The sequence below is a fragment of the Tachysurus fulvidraco genome, chromosome 4, assembly GCF_022655615.1.
Source record: "Tachysurus fulvidraco isolate hzauxx_2018 chromosome 4, HZAU_PFXX_2.0, whole genome shotgun sequence".
Taxonomy (NCBI): Eukaryota; Metazoa; Chordata; class Actinopteri; order Siluriformes; family Bagridae; genus Tachysurus; species Tachysurus fulvidraco.
The window spans coordinates 8229399-8236229 of record NC_062521.1 but is presented as its reverse complement, the minus strand read 5'-3'; positions in this window follow the sequence as shown (position 1 = coordinate 8236229).

Below are 6831 nucleotides of genomic sequence, written 5' to 3'. Positions count from 1 at the left end.
TGAAGAACTTTACAAATCTAGTTATTATTGTTGTTATTATTATTATTATTATTATTATTCTTACACAAAAATTTATTTAAAAAAAGTGCGGCCTAGGGCGTTCGAGCCACATGCACCAAATTCGGATATGTCGTAGACCCTGGTCTGAAGTTTGTTGCTTCTAATTTTTCTAAGCACAATATGAGGAACTCCCCCACGGGTATTCTGGTCATGTCACGTGACGTCACGTGTAGCCCCACCCCCAAAACAATCGAAATCAAAAATTTGCACAACATGGACATGTGACATATCAAAACACTCAGCATAATGAGGGGAACTGCCCCACAGGTATTATGGTCACGTCACGTGACGTCACATGATGTCACATGTAGCACTGCCCCAAAAAAAAGCAAAATTAAAAATTTGCAGAACATGGACATGTGACATATCAAAACACTCAGCATAATGAGGGGAACTGCCCCACGGGTATTCTGGTCACGTCACGTGACGTCACGTGTAGCCCCGCCCCCAAAACAAGCGAAATCAAAAATTTGCACAACATGGACATGTGACATATCAAAACACTCAGCACTATGAGGGGAAATACCCCATGGGTATTCTGGCCACGTCACGTGATGTCACGTGATGACACGTGACGACACGTAAAAATTAAAAATTTGCACAACATGGACATGTGACATATCAAAACACTCAGCACAATTACGGGTTACTGCCCCACGGGTATTCTGGTCACATCACGTGACAACACGTGAGGTCACGTGTAGCCCCGCTCCTAAAACAAGCGAAATAAAAAATTTGCACAACATGGACATGTGACATCTCAAAACACTCAGCACATTGAGGGGAAATACCCCATGGGTATTCTGGTCACGTCACGTGACGTCACGTGATGCCACGCCCCCAAAACAAGCGAAATAAAAAATTTGCACAAAATGGATGTGTGACATATCAAAACATTCAGCACAATGAGGAGAACTGCCCCACGGGTATTATGGTCACGTCACATGACGTCACGTGATGTCACATGTAGCCCCGCCCCCAAAACAAGCGAAATTAAAAATTTGCACAACATGGACATGTGACATCTCAAAACACTCTGCACATTGAGGGGAAATACCCCATGAGTATTCTGGTCACGTCACGTGACGTCACGTGATGCCCCGCCCCCAAAACAAGCAAAATCAAAAATTTGCACAACATGGACATGTGACATATCAAAACACTCAGCACAATGAGGGGAACTGCCCCATGGGTATTCTGGTAACGGCACGTGATGTCACGTGTAGCCCCGCCCCCAAAACAAGCGAAATCAAAAATTTGCACAACATGGACATGTGACATATCAAAACACTCAGCACAATGAGGGGAAATACCCCATGGGTATTCTGGTCACGTCACGTGACATCACGTGATGCCCCGCCCCCAAAACAAGCGAAATCAAAAATTTGCACAACATTGACATGTGACATATCAAAACACTCAGCACAATGAGGGGAACTACCCCACGGGTATTCTGGTCATGTCACGTGACGTCACGTGATGTCACATGTAGCCCCGCCCCAAAAACAAGCAAAATTAAAAATTTGCACAACATGGACATGTAACATATCAAAACACTCAGCACAATGAGGGGAAATGCCCCACGGGTATTCTGGTCACGTTACGTGACGTCACGTTTAGCCCCGCCCCCAAAACAAGCGAAATCAAACATTTGCAGAACATGGACATGTGACATATCAAAACACTCAGCATAATGAGGGGAACTGCCCCACGGGTATTATGGTCACGTCACATGATGTCACATGTAGCACCGCCCCAAAAAAAAGAAAAATTAAAAATTTGCAGAACATGGACATGTGACATATCAAAACACTCAGCACAATGAGGGGAACTGCCTCACGGGTATTCTGGTCACGTCACGTGACGTCACGTGTAGCCCCGCCCCCAAAACAAGCGAAATCAAAAATTTGCACAACATGGACATGTGACATATCAAAACACTCAGCACAATTAGGGGAACTGCCCCACGGGTATTCTGGTCACATCACGTGACGTCACGTGAGGTCACGTGTAGCCCCGCCCCTAAAACAAGCGAAATAAAAAATTTGCACAACATGGACATGTGACATCTCAAAACACTCAGCACATTGAGGGGAAATACCCCATGGGTATTCTGGTCACGTCACGTGACGTCACGTGATGCCCCGCCCCCAAAACAAGCGAAATAAAAAATTTGCACAAAATGGATGTGTGACATATCAAAACATTCAGCACAATGAGGAGAACTGCCCCACGGGTATTATGGTCACGTCACATGACGTCACGTGATGTCACATGTAGTCCCGCCCCCAAAACAAGCGAAATTAAAAATTTGCACAACATGGACATGTGACATCTCAAAACACTCAGCACATTGAGGGGAAATACCCCATGAGTATTCTGGTCACGTCACGTGACGTCACGTGATGCCCCGCCCCCAAAACAAGCAAAATCAAAAATTTGCACAACATGGACATGTGACATATCAAAACACTCAGCACAATGAGGGGAACTGCCCCATGGGTATTCTGGTAACGGCACGTGATGTCACGTGTAGCCCCGCCCCCAAAACAAGCGAAATCAAAAATTTGCACAACATGGACATGTGACATATCAAAACACTCAGCAAAATGAGGGTAAATACCCCATGGGTATTCTGGCCACGTCACGTGATGTCACGTGATGACACGTGACGACACGTAAAAATTAAAAATTTGCACAACATGGACATGTGACATATCAAAACACTCAGCACAATAAGGGGAACTGCCCCATGGGTATTCTGGTAACGGCACGTGATGTCACATGTAGCCCCGCCCCCAAAACAAGCGAAATTAAAAATTTGCACAACCTCACGGAACTACCTCACGGGTATTCGGATCACGTCACATGCTCATATTCGCTCACCTCCAATAGTATTGGCACTCTAGCGGTCCAGTAGCTTTCACATTCTTTTTGTCAACTTGCCTCCAAAATGCACCGGCCTTTGCGAATACTTGCACCGTCAAAGCCAACATCAAAGTTTGTCGTGAAGAACTTTACAAATCTAGTTATTATTGTTGTTATTATTATTATTATTATTATTCTTATTCTTACACAAAAATTTATTTAAAAAAAGTGCGGCCTAGGGCGTTCGAGCCACATGCACCAAATTCGGATATGTCGTAGACCCTGGTCTGAAGTTTGTTGCTTCTAATTTTTCTAAGCACAATATGAGGAACTCCCCCACGGGTATTCTGGTCATGTCACGTGACGTCACGTGTAGCCCCACCCCCAAAACAATCGAAATCAAAAATTTGCACAACATGGACATGTGACATATCAAAACACTCAGCATAATGAGGGGAACTGCCCCACAGGTATTATGGTCACGTCACGTGACGTCACATGATGTCACATGTAGCACTGCCCCAAAAAAAAGCAAAATTAAAAATTTGCAGAACATGGACATGTGACATATCAAAACACTCAGCATAATGAGGGGAACTGCCCCACGGGTATTCTGGTCACGTCACGTGACGTCACGTGTAGCCCCGCCCCCAAAACAAGCGAAATCAAAAATTTGCACAACATGGACATGTGACATATCAAAACACTCAGCACTATGAGGGGAAATACCCCATGGGTATTCTGGCCACGTCACGTGATGTCACGTGATGACACGTGACGACACGTAAAAATTAAAAATTTGCACAACATGGACATGTGACATATCAAAACACTCAGCACAATTACGGGTTACTGCCCCACGGGTATTCTGGTCACATCACGTGACAACACGTGAGGTCACGTGTAGCCCCGCTCCTAAAACAAGCGAAATAAAAAATTTGCACAACATGGACATGTGACATCTCAAAACACTCAGCACATTGAGGGGAAATACCCCATGGGTATTCTGGTCACGTCACGTGACGTCACGTGATGCCACGCCCCCAAAACAAGCGAAATAAAAAATTTGCACAAAATGGATGTGTGACATATCAAAACATTCAGCACAATGAGGAGAACTGCCCCACGGGTATTATGGTCACGTCACATGACGTCACGTGATGTCACATGTAGCCCCGCCCCCAAAACAAGCGAAATTAAAAATTTGCACAACATGGACATGTGACATCTCAAAACACTCTGCACATTGAGGGGAAATACCCCATGAGTATTCTGGTCACGTCACGTGACGTCACGTGATGCCCCGCCCCCAAAACAAGCAAAATCAAAAATTTGCACAACATGGACATGTGACATATCAAAACACTCAGCACAATGAGGGGAACTGCCCCATGGGTATTCTGGTAACGGCACGTGATGTCACGTGTAGCCCCGCCCCCAAAACAAGCGAAATCAAAAATTTGCACAACATGGACATGTGACATATCAAAACACTCAGCACAATGAGGGGAAATACCCCATGGGTATTCTGGTCACGTCACGTGACATCACGTGATGCCCCGCCCCCAAAACAAGCGAAATCAAAAATTTGCACAACATTGACATATCAAAACACTCAGCACAATGAGGGGAACTACCCCACGGGTATTCTGGTCATGTCACGTGACGTCACGTGATGTCACATGTAGCCCCGCCCCAAAAACAAGCAAAATTAAACATTTGCACAACATGGACATGTAACATATCAAAACACTCAGCACAATGAGGGGAAATGCCCCACGGGTATTCTGGTCACGTCACGTGACGTCACGTTTAGCCCCGCCCCCAAAACAAGCGAAATCAAACATTTGCAGAACATGGACATGTAACATATCAAAACACTCAGCACATTGAGTGGAGCTAATTTAGTTAAATGTGCACAGACAATCTTGATGTAGGCAAGGAAATGGTACATGTTTTTCCATCACTTTCACTGTTAATGAAAATCTGCTAATGACTACATCTTCTAAACACTTTAAGTTTCTACTAGAAACAAACAAAAAATTAGTTTCAAAAGAAATTTTAAGAAACACATTTTTGAACGGTTTTTCTAATACACCCACCTAGCGTTAGCAACAAGCAGGTGTATATACATACACGCACATTGAGGGGATCTGCTCTATAGGTGTGTATATACATGAACACTGGCTAACGTAAATATGATCTGACAGAAATAGCTCATGTTACTCTGAACGGACAGCAAATGAGAAAAAAACACTAGTACTTATTAACATTTAGTACACTTATTAACATTAAACGAACATCGGTTTAAGAGTACTCATTTATTGTCAGAAAGAATTCTATATATTACATTATTTACACTCACCGTTTCAACGTGCTTTCCAAAAACCTTGTCTGACCACCTTTCACGCCGTCTTTATCCAGTACGTTAGAAATCGTCAGTTCCGGGTTTTTGAATAACGAAATTAAATGCTTACGTACGTAAGTACGTTTATAAATATAAGCATTGTGGAACAGACACATTTTGAGTTAATTAAACGCAAGACAATAGTGTTTTTGTGTAATGTATGTGTCTTTTTAACAAAACATTATTTGGGTGAAACAAACAGTACCTCAAAACCATTTTTTGGGTGTGTATGATCATCTTCATGAATGTACAAAAGTGCTTCTCTAAGGCGGAAAAGCCGGTTGCCGCAGTCTCAGCGCTCTAGCGCCTTCCTTTAATGGTTTTTCGTGCAACCTTATATAAGCACACATCTGACAAGCTTAAAAAGGGCTCTTTCACCTTGTTTCCATGAAGCATGATAGGACACAGTGTGTTTGTCAGAAATCTTTGAAATAAGCTTTTTTTTTTACATGATTTTATAGTACACAATATACAATATAATAGTTCATATTAAAGGCCAAAATGTTGATGAAAATATCATTTATACTCGAATATCTAGTGATATGTGTGAAATATGATTATTTTTATTCAATCTTAGGTATCAGCATGTGTTTTGAGTGAATCCCTGCATGCATGTACAAAAGTGCTTCTAAGGAGCTGAAAAGCCGTTTGCCGCAGTCCAAGCACTCTGCGGCTTCCTTTAATGGTTTTTCGTGCAACCTTATATAAGCACACATATGACAAGCTTGAGAAGGGCTCTTTCACCTTGTTTCCATGAAACACAGTGTGTTTATGTCAGAAAACTCGGAAAAAAGCTTTTTTACATGATTTGATGTAAAATAAAATAGTTCATATTAACGGCGAATATGTTGCTATTGATATCATGTATACTCGAAAATCTGATGATTTGTGTGTGGTATGATCATTTTAATGCAATGATAGGTATCAGCATGTGTTTTGAATGAATCTCTGCATAAATGTACAAAAGTGCTTCTCAGGAGCTGAAAAGCCGTTTGCCGCAGTCTCAGTGCTCTACCGCCTACCTTTAATTGTTTTTCGTGCAACCTTATATAAGCACACATCTGACAAGCTTGAGAAGGGCTCTTTCACCTTGTTTTCATGAAACACCGTGTGTTTATGTCAGAAAACTCGGATAAAAGCTTTTTTACATGATTTGATGTAAAATAAAATAGTTCATATTAAAGGCGAATATGTTGCTACAAATATCATTTATACTCGAAAATCTGATGATTTGTGTGTGGTATGATCATTTTTATTCACTCTTAGGTATGAGCATGTGTTTTGAGTGAATCTCAATTTATGAAACACAGTGTATTTATGTCAGAAATCTTTGAAATAAGCTTTTTTTTAACATGATTTTATGGTAAACAATATACAATATTATAGTTCATACGAAAGGCTGATATGTTGAAAAAATATGATTTAAACTCGAATATCTAGTGATATGTGTGTAGTATGATCATTTTCATTCACTCTTAGGAATCAGCATGTGTTTT